This window comes from Ictidomys tridecemlineatus, chromosome X (assembly GCF_052094955.1).
Source record: "Ictidomys tridecemlineatus isolate mIctTri1 chromosome X, mIctTri1.hap1, whole genome shotgun sequence".
NCBI classification, from domain to species: Eukaryota; Metazoa; Chordata; class Mammalia; order Rodentia; family Sciuridae; genus Ictidomys; species Ictidomys tridecemlineatus.
Genome location: NC_135493.1, coordinates 105317753 through 105332523, shown reverse-complemented (window position 1 = coordinate 105332523; position 14771 = coordinate 105317753). Strand labels below are relative to the sequence as shown.

Genomic DNA, 14771 nt, shown 5'->3' with positions numbered 1-14771 from the left:
CCTTGCGGGCCTGGAAGAAAACAGTCATCTGAAGATACCGCGAGAGATTATAAGGTATGAAGCCTTCTGAACTTCATCGGCCACCATCCTGTAACTGCCTCAGGCAGATATTTCCGGTTTTCCTTCAGCCTTTGCAGTTGGGATTTTATTGCCGCTAGGCTATCCGTTCTTCCCGTTTGCCCTAGCAGTCCGCTTTTCCTCATTCCAGCCAACCACTAGAAACATCCTTCAAAATGTCTGATCCCAAGAGCCGCCCAACTGCCTCACCAAACTTAGAAAACCGAAGCCCGTTTGGCGTCTCTGAGGAGATGTCTGGCTTAGAGGCGGGGAGAGATGCCTGTTCAGAGGTCGAAAAGGAGGCCCCAAAATTGATGGCGGAATTGACTGGAGATGGCGATGCCCCTACCCATGTCCGCACAGAAGGTAAAGGAGCAGACCCAGAAAGTTCAAGCAACACCGTCGTCGATTTTCACACTGAGGAGGACTTTCACCATTTCGTCAGCAGTGAGGAAAGCCTGTACCATCACCCCCTAGAGGAAGAGGAGGGGACCGAGGAGGAAGATGAAGGACGACAACAGCTTCAGGTCTGTGCACAGTACCGGGAGAACAGCTGTGAGGATGAGGATCAGGCCCTGGAGCAGTGGATGACCTCAGAGACATCTCCCCTCCCGCGACCTCACTGGCAAGTCGTTACTGCACTGGGGGTGCGGCAGCTGGGTTCCAGTGCTCGTTTTATATATGAGGCCTGTGGGTCAAGAATCTTTGTGCGGCGTTTCAGCTTCCAATATGGCCTTGAGGGCCATTTAGGTTGTGTGAACACGGTGCATTTTAATCAGCGTGGCACCTGGTTGGCTACTGGTAGTGATGACCTGCGAGTGATCGTGTGGGATTGGATAGGGAAGCGGCCAGTACTGGACTTTGAGAGTGGCCACAAAAATAATATCTTCCAGGCTAAGTTCCTTCCTAATTGTGGTGATTCCATCCTCGCTACGTGTTCCCGTGATGGCCAGGTACGGGTGGCAGAACTATCTGCTCCAACATGTGGGAAGAACAGTAAGTGTGTGGCCAAACATAAGGGAGCTTCTCACAAGTTGGCCCTGGAGCCAGACTCCCCTTTTAAGTTCTTAAGTTCAGGTGAAGATGCCATTGTTTATACCATTGATCTCAGACAAGGGCAGCCAGCTTCAAAAGTGGTGGTAACAAAAGAGAAGGAGAAGAAAGTGGGACTTTATTCAATCTCTGTGAATCCCAGCAATACCTACCAGTTTGCAGTGGGTGGACGAGATCAGTTTGTAAGGATTTATGACCAAAGAAAAATTGATGAGAATGAGAACAATGGAGTACTTAAGAAATTCGTTCCTCATCACATGCTCACCTGTGATTTCAAAACAAGTATCACCAGTCTTGTGTACAACCATGATGGCACAGAGCTCCTAGCCAGCTACAGTGATGAAGATATTTACCTCTTCAACTCCTCTGACAGTGATGGAGCTCACTATGTTAAGAGATATAAGGGCCACAGAAATGATGCCACAGTGAAAGGTGTCAATTTCTATGGCCCCAGAAGTGAGTTTGTGATGAGTGGTAGTGATTGTGGGCACATCTTTCTCTGGGAGAAAGCATCTTGCCAGATCATTCAGTTCATGGTGGGAGACAAGGGAGGTACAGTCAATTATCTTGAAGCCCATCCTCACCTACCTGTGATGGCAACTTGTGGCCTGGACCACGATGCCAAGATCTGGGCACCCACAGCTACAGCCTCCACTGAGCTTACTGGGTTAAAGAATGTGCTTAAGCAGAACAAGCAGAAAAGAGATATAGATAACTTGTACGATCCTGACATGTTTGACAGTCACATGCTTTGGTTCCTCACAAGTCACCTTACACAGAGAAATCATTACCAGCACTGGGGAGGTCCTGGCCTTCAGGGCATGAGTGCAGACTTACTTGAGTCTTCCAGCACCTCAGATACATCTGAGGAAGAAGAAAGCCAAGACTGAATGCAGTGCTTGTCATCCTGAGGGATTCAACCCCCCTCAAGCTAGATGCCACCTCAGTGGACTTCAGAATTTAGTTTAAATATAGATTTACCTTTTGTTGGTTCTGTTTTCTATAAGATATACTAAGAAACATTTTTATTATTTTCTTCCTCTTTCCTTTCTTTTTCCTCCCCATTATATATGTGAATATATAAGTAAATTGGTTACGCTTCTTTCTTCCATTTTAGTTCACCTCTAAAATTTCCCAATTCTGGTATCTATCTTCTCATTTCTGACACTATAGAAATTGCCAATTTTAAATATTTAGTAATTTAATGCTGATTAAATGTAAGATCTTCATTTGACCCAAAATTTCAGAAATATGTTTGCGCTTAAGAAATAAAGTTAGATAAACAGTATTTTTCTTCCTTGAATGCTGACCCTTGACCATACATATACCAAACACAATTTGTGTGTGTGTGTGTGTGTGTATTATAGAAAAGGAAATGAGAAGAAAAGGTGGGTGGGTAACTTCCTAACCATATAATTCACCCCCTTAGAATAAATAACTTGGTGTTATCCACATTTTCTGAATACATATATTAGTAATATTGAATAATTTGATAAATTTGGTAAAAACTAAATTAAACTTAACCCATATGATATTGTTTATATACTTCTCTTTCAATTTTCTTTGTTTTTTGTTGTTTTGGGTTTTTTTTTTTTTTTGGTTGAAAAATCTCACAGGATCACCTTCCAGTGAGAACTCCTGGGACAACCATCTTCTATAACATGCTAACTAGGAATGTAAGAATTCCTCATAGTTGACATACCATTTAAGTTAACTTACTAATAGCATTGTTGCCATAAAAGATTTTTTTATACTTATAAACATTTGATGTGACCATTAGAAAAATCATATTAGACATTTGTGCACTGTTTAAAATTCTTGCAATTATTTTTAAGAGATTAAAGTATTTAAAATGTATTTTAGCCATATTTAAAGTAAATTTTGAATGTCCAATTACTATTCAACAATATCCTTTTAAAAAAAATTTAGTTGTCAATTTTTCCTTTATTTTACTTATTTATGTGCCATGCTGAGAATCAAACCCAGTGCCTCAAACATGCTAGGCAAATGCTCTACCACTGAGCTACAACTCCAGCCCAATAATATACATTTTTTTACAAATATTTTTAGTTGTAGATGAGTATGACACATTTATTTATTTGTTTATTTATTTATTTTTATGTGGTGCTGAGGATCAAACCCAGTGCCTCACACCTGCCAGGCGAGTGCTCTACCACTGAGCTAAAACCCCAACCCCAATAATATCCATTTTTGTTTTATGTTTTTTTGTATAACTAAATGCATATCACTTTCCTCCAAATACAAACTAAATAACACATCCTTGTTTTCAGACTTTTGTCTAGGAAAAAATAATGATGTAATGAAACATCCCATGACCTGACAATACCTTTCCTCTGGTAATACTCCCTAAAATTAGTATTATCACTCCTGTTTGGGGTCCAAATAGATAAATTCGCATAGTGAGATTAGATTTTGGAATGGATGATATCTTGAGAAAAGTTCCTGTACACTGAGATTCAAAGTTAGGGACCTGGGGATTTAGCAAGCAGAGAAGCCCCTACCTGTCTGCTGTTAGGAAAGGACCTTAATAGTCAACAAAGGGGCACTTACTTAGATAACCCAGTGATTCTGAGCATTGTGTTTTAAAACAGGACATAAAGAGAATTATAAACTATGATCTCAACTTTTGGGCACCCTGTGTAACTGGATGGGATGTATATTAGCAATATTAACAAAACATTGAAAAAGCATCATTTGGGATTTCAAGTGACACTGAGTGTCAGAACAATGGCAAAAAGCACATTAGTTAGGTAGGTCTTTTTCCACCTGCTGTTTGTGAACAGCTCTTCCTCTGTGGGGAATTCATGCCCTGTCAATTTAGCTAAGCTAAAACTGTTCAGGGTTCCCTGCTTGTATCTCTGGATTGCTTGTGCTATGATGCATTTGGCAAAAGATTTGGAAGACAAAGGTAACATAGTAGCCATATTTGTTTTATGCTCAGACAGTAGGAACCAGGGCATCAGGTGTTGCTGCAGCTCATGCACACTTTGCTTACATGCTGGCTTACCTTGTTGGTATGGAGTAGCAGCTGGGCCTAAACTACTCTAACTTACCCTCATATCCTCCTTTAGCATCACCAGCTCCATGAAAAAGAGTGCCTGCTTTTCAGGCTGGAGAGTCATATCAACAGAGCTGGAGGTCGGGAGGCACTGAAAGATCAACATGGATTCCAGTCTGTCTTTGTTGTCCCAGATAATACTCATGGATTCCATTTATCTTTGCTTCCTCCACTTTACATCCATCTCTCCATCCTCATTTCCCTACTGATTTCAGGTTCCAGCGTCTGAAGCAAAGACAAACACCATACTAAGAACTGCTTAAGCAGCTTCCACAACTAAATAAGATACAGACTCTATTATAATTTTGTAAGTCCCTTGTTAAATATATATGTTTCTGCTTCTCTGATTGAAATCTGTGTGATAAAACCTCAACTCTACATACTTTGCTATATTTCAAGTTCTTGAATATTTGCCATTTGGAGGAATTAAGTTCCCTAAAGGATTGTGTGTGCACACACACACAAACATACACCCAAAAGGAGGGAATTATATTGAAGGTACAGTTATGATTATAGGTAAAAGGCAAGTTAGTGAAGTAATGGTTACAATTTTAATTTATGCACATATTGGCCTTATGAGTATATAGAATATAACAATACCTGTCATGAGATGGTGGGCAAAACTAACAATTTTCTCAATTCCATAAGCAGGTGAAACTGCACCTTTAGTTTTAATTTTTCAACACCAATTATTTTCATTCCAACACGAAATGTCTATAGGACAGTTCTGTGTAGGCCCTCATGGCCTTTATGCAATATTATAATTGTCTCCTAATTATGCACAGAATTTAACCACATAAAGTTGTAATCGATGCTAAACTATTCTTTTAAAAAGACATATTTTGGCAGCCATTCCTTAAAAAGACAGGTGTAGAAAAGAATAGAAATGGAAAAAATATAATGGAGCATAATTACTGAAGGGCAGACCTAAAATTTTTTGGAGAGTTTGAATAATCCAGCAGAAACCTTCATCATTGCTGATTCTAAAATCAATGAACCAAATAAGAATGCAGTGAATCCACAGTGGATTTGATTTTAGATATCCTGTGATCAACTCCTATGAACTTCACGATCTTAATTTGTCTCAACTTCAATCTCAAAAGTAAAACGTGAGGCTTGAAATTTTCAGATTTAGTTCTCATGTCCTTATGGAGCACTTAATATGTATTTGTTTGCTGGTTAGTGAGAGATCATAGAAAAACTTTCTTTGAAAGTTTTCATTAAAAGGGGGTTTGGAAGGTCCCTATCATGCTGCTTCATTCAGAATACAACATATATTATTTCTTCCAAGTTTTAGTAGTCTCTGTTTCTAGCACCATTATATAGGCAATCATGTATGGAAATTAAAGACACATACTGTCAAAAGAATATTCAAGTGTAATTTCTCAGTGGTTATTTATAAAAACCATGTTAAAAATGAGGAAAGGAAACTTAAGTTTAGCGAAGTTAAATGTATTCTCCAAAATCATCAGCTAAGAAGGTTGAAAGAAGGGGCTCAAATAGAATTTACAACTAAATTAATCCATAGAATAGTGGTACACTCATCATTGTTTTAGTTCATGACAATCTAGTTTAGTCAACGATAGAAATTGAGAGCCTAATGGCTCAGAGTCTTTTATGACATTTAAAAATTACTTTCCATTTATTAAGGTGGCCATAATCTCTCCTTAGACTTCTGTCGGCTATATGAGAAAGCAGAAATGGCAGCCATATTTAAAATGCAAGCCTCTTGAATTGAAATGAAGGTCGCTGAAAAAAAATCAAAGCAAATCAATAACAATGGGTAAAAGAAAACAAATTAAAAATATAAAAACTACATATTGTGATAGGGACAGTATTTCAATTCTCAGCTACATAATAAATCTGGAGGACATTATCTGAAAAGCTTGTTCTTACAAAGCTCTCTCTAGAATCAAATTCAAATAACAACTCATACTGGTTGACTGGCTGTATGGATTATTCTGCTAAAAAACTGTAGTGGGCCAGATAATCTAAGGGCTATCTTCCTCATTTGACAGGTATGACCAACACTATGAGGGACTGAGATCCATGAGAAATGAATAAGGGTATTTGTAAAACTTTTAAAAATATGGAAATATGAAAATAAATAAAAATTAACATCATCATATAAACCAAATATTTGAGGAGGGAAGATTTTTTTCCACATGATTTATCATAGTACTCCCTCTCAACAAAAAATCCCTATGAAAATTTAAGCATTATGTCACCTTGTGCTTCCATATCTCTGTCACTTTGACTTGACTCTGTTCCTTCCCCTCTTATACGATCCTTTTGATGACATTGGGTCTACCCAGATAATCCTGGGTAATCTCCACATCCTAAGATCCTTAAATTTCATTATATTTGCTAAGTCAAATTCTCACAGGTTCTGGGGCCACTTCAGGAAATTAAGAAAGAGCAACTGTATCTCAAAGGATTAAATTTTAATATATGCTAACTAAAAAAATTTCAACTAGAATGTTAGAAAATCTTGGAATGGAATATGGACAATGACAAATGAATCAAACTATATTACAAATGTATGACAAAACCTTACTGAAGCAGGTAGGAGAAAAAGTAACTGATTTAAATAACGAAAGTGGTGTTTTAAAGGGCAACAATAAAACTAGAGCAAATGGGGCTGGGATTGTGGCTCAGTGGTAGAGAGCTCACCTAGCATGTGCGTAGCCCTGGGTTCGATCCTCAGCACCACATAAAAATAAATAAATAAATAAATAAATAAATAAATAAATAAATAAATAGTGTCCAATGGTAACTAAAAAATAAATATTAAAAATTAAAAAAAAACACTAGAGAGAAGCTAACCAGTTGGTAAGTTTGTTTCTCATTGACGTTTGGGCTACTAATTTTTAACCTGCTTTTCATGTATCATTGGGTCTGAATAAACCAGTAAATGGATGACAGATGGTGAGAATAAAGTTTCTCATGGTCATAAGAAATTATAGATAAACAAGGAAGGAAAAGTAGATGAACTCTCCACTTCTGGATTACAGACATCATGTATGATATCATACAAGATGATATCATACATGATAGATGCAGAAATAATTTAGAAATGTGAATATACATCAATTAATATCTCTACACAAAATTCATAACTCTCTCCACTGAGAGACTCTGGGAGAAGTGACAACTTGATAGCAATACACATACCCAGAACCCAGATCTTGATTTCTAATACTAATCTACAATAAAAGGAACCAAGAATCCTTGAAGAAATGGCTGAATATAGGACCAGGGTGGGGAATACAGGAGATGAACCTTGAGCATATTGAAGTGCTAGATGGCAAGCAGGTTTCCAAAGGATGGAAACATATCAAAAGGGTACATAAAACAAAAGAAAAAGTTCCCAAAAGTCAAAGCTAAAGTAATTTGATAAAAAAAATGTGGTATTAGTTACAACTCAAAGTATAAATTTTTATGAATCTACACTGATATAAATGAATGAATAATTAAGAAAATGGGCAAGAAGTTACAAATCTCACCACAGAAAAATTTGAAATATCCTAAGTAGATACTCCTTCCAAAGATGGAGGATTATTCCCCTCCCTCTTTGAATGTGGGCTAGATTTAGTGCCTTGCATCCATATAAGTGAGTATAAAAAGAGGAAAATATAGTCACTTCAGAGTAAAGAATTATGACAAATATGGCTTGACTAAGAAATGTAGATTAATATCACCAGTGATAAATCATATTGATATAATATGCCTACAATATGATACAATGATAAAGACATTCACCTCTACAGTTATTCTTCTCCAAACAACATATAACACCAGTCTAGCCATGATATAAATATCACACAACCCCAAATTGAGAGATATTTTACAAAATGTCTGGCCAGTATTATTCACAATTTCTAAGACCATGGACAACAAGGAAAGAATGAGAAACTATCATAATAATATAAGGAGACATAATGGTGATTGGTAATGTGGTATACAGGAGGAGATCCTGGAACAAAGGACATTAGTGGACAAAGTGGTAAATCTGAATGAAACTGAAGTTTTAATTAATAGTAGTGAACCAGTGTTAGTTTCTTTGTGTACTTTTTTTTTTTTTTTTGGTACTAGTTGTTGGGTGTGTGGGAGATTCCCCCTTCTTGGAGAACATCATGGAATCCTTTACCCCTCCCTCTCCTCTCCAAAGAGTGCCAAGCCAAGAGCGCCAAATTCAAAGGTTTCCTAGACCAATCCCCACAGGACACAGTGTCTGCTCACTGTTCCTGAGTCACCCTGGCAATCAGCACCCACCAAGTCCCCTATGCAACCCTTCTTAAGCCAAAGCTTGTAAACACATGCTGTCTTCTCTCTCCTCTCTTCCCTCTTTCTCTTCTTTCTCTTTTTCTCTTCTCTTCTCTCTCTGCCCTCTTCCTCTCTTCCTCTCTGCCCTCCTCCTCTTCTCTCTCTGCTCTCTGCCTCTCCTTTGGGCAGCCCCCCAATAAAATCTCTTGGTTGAATCTCCATCTTGGGTGAGTCATTCACCTTTCACTGGGGATTGAACTCAGTGGCACTCGACCACTGAGCCACATCCCCAGCCCTATTTTGTACTTTATTTAGAAACAGGGTCTCACTAAGTGGTTTAGTGCCTCACCATTGTTGAGGCTGGCTTTGAACTCGAGATCCTCCTGTCTGGGCCTTCCCAGGTACTGGGATTACAGGTGAGACCCACTGCACCCCACGGTTTCTTAGTCTTAACAACTAAACCAACTATTACAGTTTGGCTACGAGGTGTCCCCTAAAAGCTCATGTATTAATGCAGGGATATCTAGAAGTGAAATGATTGAATTGTGAGAGCCATAACCTAATCAGTCCATCCTTGTTTGAACAGGCTGGCTGGGTGGTAATTGTAGGCAAGTGAGGTATTGGCAGGCAGAGGTGAGTCACTGGGTGTGTGTCCTGGAAGTGTACATCTTCCCTGTGGCTCCTTCCACTTCATATCTCTCTCTGCTTCCAGGCTGAGGGGAGCCACTTACCCTAAGTTATTCTGCTTCAGCTTGTACCCACAGCATCTGTGCACTGAGACCTCTGAAATGGTGAGCCTCAAATAAACTCTCCCTTCTCTTAAGTTGTTCTTGTCAGGTATTTTGGTCACAGCAACACAAAAACTGACTACAACACTAAGGTCATGGAAGATGTAAACATTAGGGGGAATTGGTTGAGGGGTATATGAGGACTATTATCTTTGTAATTTTTCCATAAATCTAAAATTCTTCCAAAGTGCTGATAAAAACCCTGTTAAATATAAATAATAATAATAATAATAAAAACCCTTGGGGGGAAAATCCCTGACTATATAATAATAATGAAATAATAATTCTGATGTTCATCATGTGAGCAGAAATAATTTAGTTCCCTTGGATTTTGCAGTCTATACTTATTTTGTGATTCGTGCTTAGTAATTTTCATTATTTGTGACCTTTTAAAATGTCCTTTTATTTCACTCTCTATTTTGTTCAGTGATGTACTTCTGCTAAGTTACTTCTAATAGAAGTTCAATTAAAAACTGTAAATTGAGGGGCTGCAGTTGTGGCTCAGTGGTGGTGTGCCTGCCTGGCATGCATGGGGCACTGGGTTCGATTCTCAGCACCACATACAAATAAATAAAATAAAGGTCCTCAACAACTTTAAAATATTTTTTAAAACCCTGTAAATTTTGAAATAAAGATGAAAATTTCAAAGGACAACATTTAGAAAATTCCAAATATAGAGAAAATTTCTTAAAGGGAGACACATTAGCAAACTAAATTGAAGAGTACTTAGTATTTGAGGAGTGTATGAAGTATTCATGCATAGCTTCTTTATTTAAACCATTGATCATTTAACACAGAACTTGCATATATTTGGAGCTTATATTTTTTTTCAAAATCTTTAAAATAGAAGTAGAGTGAAAGCCAGAGTTTGTTGAAAGATATATAGGAGAGAATGTAAAAATGGTGAGTGTAAGCAAATCTTTCAAGAAATTTTGTTATGTAGAGGAATATAAAAATGGAGTGTTAGCTGAAACAAAACAATTAAGGAGGATTGTTACCACCTTTTTTTTTCTAAAGATGGAGGCTAACAGAATAAATATGTTGACAGTAAACATCTAGGAATGAGAGGGTAATTAATGAAGTAATGATGTAGGACATAGTGGAAAACTCCCCAATTCAAGCCCTTGAGGAGATAGAATCTAGAAACCAGTGAAAGAATAAACTTCACTAGGATTAAGCCAGATTTTATAACTTCAGAGGCAACTAAATCAACAGGTATGGTAGTAGGAAGATGAGTATGGGAAGTCTCATATTACTGCTTTGACTCCCTGTCCAGTAAAATATGAGATAAGGTCATCAGTCTAGACTCCAGTGGGAAAAAGTTTTGTAGTTATAAAAAAAAAGGGAAACTACTGGAACTTATTTTCTCAGAACATAGGAAAGTGAACTTACTAAGGAAATGTACCCTTTTCCAGGAATTTAGAATTTCAAAAATAAAATCATAACTAAAAGAATCTGCTGTGGCCATCACCTTAATGAATGCTATTTGAAATGCAAATGTAGCTTGGAAATGGATTTTAAAAAGATGTACATTAAAACCTTGCTCCACTAGTGTCAGCAGAGGTGCTTTCTCTGATTTAGATAACAGACGTTATCTGGCATTCATGTGCAATGTCAAATCGGTTTCATTTAAGATTCATTTTGTAATTTTAATTTCCATCACAATCTTTATAAAGACTTCTGTTGATTATGCAGACACATGTGCATAAAGAAAGCACTCAGAACTCCAGTGTTATACAAATCTAGGACCTTCCTGGAGTGATCAGGAAAAAAGCCTTCTGCAGAGTATGATCACAGGCAGCAAAGCTTTAGTACCATTTTAGAAACATAGTTATATTAACACTAGCTCTCAGGCATACTGGCCTAAAGCCTGAGAATCTCTGTAATGAGTATTAGATACTCCATTATGATAAATTAACCATACCAATAGAGTCCAGAACAGTGTGTAAAGAAAAAGTTTGGTAAAACAATCCCCTCAATTTCTGAGTACAGGTGTGTTTTAAAGAAAACAGTGGGGTAATGGGATTGCCATTAAAGGCTAGAACTCTCCACTGAAATCAGAAGTCACATTAGGGCAATTACTATGTTAGATCCAATTGAAGGGCAAAGACAATAAGGCAATTAAGGCAATTATTCTTATATTTTACCACAAGAATCACATGTGAGCTTTGTGTAAATCATCATTTTGTTAAACTCTCATATTAATTCTACTCATGTATTAACTATATATTATCAGATTGTCTATATGTTCTATTGTATTGTTTGTAATCAATTATTCTTTAATTTATCCTTTTGCACTATTTAGACCTCTTATTTCTCTCATTGTTTTCCACATTGGCTAGGATCTCCTGAAAAATGGTAATGGTGTTAATATGCATATTAGTTTGTGCTGCAGTCTGGCTGGGCACAAAATAACCGAGCAGCCACACAGCCTTGTAGGTTCAAACGCAACCTTTATTCCCAAACTCTCACCAGCACTCTCCACACAAGCTCCCCAAGAACCTCTCTCTAACGCCACCCACGCGGCTCGCTGCCCTTACCTTTTAAACATTCCCTCTGGCAAATGCCAGGCGTCATTCTGACCACTGGCTCTCAACAAGTTTGTACATACCTTGGGTAAGTTGTGTATATTAAAATTCACAGATTGAAAATATAAAGATATTTGAATTTTGCACTTAACCACAACCAATATGATAATACAGATATTTCCATCACCCCAGAAAATTTCCTCACACTCCATAGCCTCCATCCTGGGTAAACCTGTTATTTTAGCTTCTAGGTTCACAGATTACTTTCACTTGTTCTATAACTTCATATACTTGAAATCATAGTGTGTATTGGGTTGTATGTGCACTCTTTCACTCATTGTGATATGCAAATGAACCCCCAAAGGACAATTTCAAGTAAAGTCAGACCCAAATTTCTTACCACCTTTTTCAATTGAATTTACAGAGTTTGCAAGAATTTGAGATAAGGTTAGGGTATTTTTCCTTCACATAGGAGACTCTAGGGGTCTTTTCCCCCCTCTTTTTATTAACAATCTTTTTAACTGATACATAAAATCATAGAATTTGCACATATTAATGGGATACCATGTAAACATTGTTTGAAACATGAATATATTGCTTATTCTTTAAATTAGGTTAAACATTTATTTCATCAAACATTTGTTATTTCTTTATAGTAAAAAGTTTTGAATTCCTTTCTTCTGGCCTTTTGAAATATACAGATTGTTATTGTTGTCTATAGTTACCATACCATGTAGCAGCATGCCAGACTTTCTTGCTCCTGTCAGATAATTTACAGTTACACAGTATCTGACTAAAACTTAATTCTGACTGTAACTGCAGGAAGCCATCTATGATTCCTGTATGAACTAACAGACTGTTGAAGCCATTAGGCTGGGAAGCCCAGTCTTGGGAACTCCCAGAAGGAACCCCCTGGTTCGAGAATGCCCAATTCATGTTGGCCCCCTGGTCTAGCTCACAGCTCAAGTTCAAACACAGCCCCAGAGATGGAGTAACCTGCTAGAGCCAAACAGCCTTCTTACTCCCAACCCCTATTCTGTTTTTTCTGAAGAAGCTCCTACCAATCCCTTTTGATCTGTAGATCACTTTTCATCTAATCCGCTATTAATAAAGCAAGTGCCGGTTCCTTGGTTAGAAGCCTTACCCCTCCAATGGGTTTAACCCATCACTTCCCCCACTCTTTATATTTCTAGTCTTTTGTCTTCATTTCATGGTACTATTTCCATAGCTTTATTTTGCATCCAGCCATCCCTCAGATGGGTACCCATTCCCTCGCCCACATGGGACATAAGCAAGATGTAACTTAGTACCCATTGATCAACCTTTTACTATTCCTTTCTGCCCCATTCTCCCCAGCATCTGGTAACTGAAGGATATAGACACTAGGTCCCAGGGAGGGAACTTCCCTTTGTCCTTTTGGGTCCTCATAATCACAGGACGGTGACTTCATATTATGTTCCTCAATTTGAAGTTGGAGGCAAGCCTGTTAATGCTCTGGGTGATTTCTCCACTAGAGAAAATAAATAATTTGGATTCCTGAACTAGGACAGTTGAGGGGTAGTTTTACTCTAATTAACTGGAGACATATTTTTGGTCTTTTTCCTGACAGATGAGGGGAGTACAGAGGAAAATGTGTCTTATGAGAGTCTAGAGAAGATAGTCTAATTTTTAAGCTAGGAGAGCTCTATCTAGAGAACCTCACAGAGTTTCAGGATCTGGTCACAAAAGACTCTTCCTTCAGGAAACTTGGTTCCTCTAATCAACATTATTTTGTGCCTGCATTTCTCCTGCAGTGAGCAGGTAGTTTACTAAGGAATGTGACATATCCTTCCTCAGAGGCCAGGCAGGGCTTCAGGTAAACTGCTTTTTGGAAAAGAAAGCATGTGGGGACCAGCATTTAGTATGCTGTCTCCTCCCCCCATCCTGTGTCTCTCCTCCCCCATCCTGCCTACCTCCTCCCCCATCCTTATATGACAAAAGGTGGGCTACAGGTAGAGTGATCCAAGGGCAGAAAGGAGGCCGCCCAAGGGTACTTTATTAACAACTCCTACAACTACCTGCAGGGAAGAACAATTCCATAGAGGTGGTTACCTTAGTAGCAGGTAGAAAGGGGGAAAGTATCCTGAGGATCAACATTTTTTTTTCTTCCTGAATTAGCCCCCATCTTTCTGACGCACTCATTTATTACCTACACTGACTGGATGATGATTGCTATGGCTGCTTTGAGTTGAGAGGGGGCAACACAAGGAAGCAATTAGGGTTTCCCTTTTAGGAATATTTTGGTCAGTGGAGGGGTCCGGTCCATGGCAAAAGTCTAGTTCGAAAAGAATGGGTTGTAAAGTCATCTAGGGTGGTGTATGCTTCTATGAGAGGAACAAAAAGACATGCGTACTGGAATGAGATTAATACATAAATGTTGCAGCACCTGGAACATGTCAATGAATATCATGAGGATGACAGAAACTACTAAACTCTCATCAGATACAAGAGGTACGTTGTTCCCATAACAAGGCCACTTAGGACAAGGGCTTTATTTAGGAATATAAATCTTTAAGGATATTAGTTACCAGAGTTATCAGTAATGTGGGTCATATTTGGGACATGAGACCTTCATGCAATACCAGGGGTAGCCTGGGCCAGCTGCCTTCAGTTGTCTCAAACCTTCCTCTGTCTCACCCATCAAATTTCTCCCACAGAAAAGAAACTGAAGCCAAGTTAGAACAGACATTCCCAACACCTGGGTGAAGGGGAATCCAATCCACCACTTATGACAGGATGGTGGATGATGTTGTGTGCCCTGTGGGTCACTGCTGGGGCACGCACCCCCAAGACACAGCCCCACGCCTGCACTTTCTCCCATGATCCCAGGCAGGGTGGACAAGGGCAGTGGTGACCTGAATAGCCTGGGCCCCACAGTGGACTGGGCCATGTGGGCATCCAGAGAATGGGGAGGTAGATCAGGAAAGGGGATTGGCACATGTGAGCAGGCTGCCACTGGGT

General features: G+C 38.5%; 1 long non-coding RNA gene and 1 pseudogene across 1 annotated transcript in view; one reads left to right on the top strand and one right to left on the bottom strand.

The window, feature by feature from the left end:
* Positions 1 to 14771, bottom strand: part of LOC144371646 (uncharacterized) — a 217573-nt gene that overhangs the window by 4062 nt on the left and 198740 nt on the right. The gene's annotated exons all lie outside the window — the stretch shown is intronic.
* LOC101962406 (DDB1- and CUL4-associated factor 8 pseudogene) lies at positions 91 to 2413 on the top strand (annotated as a pseudogene).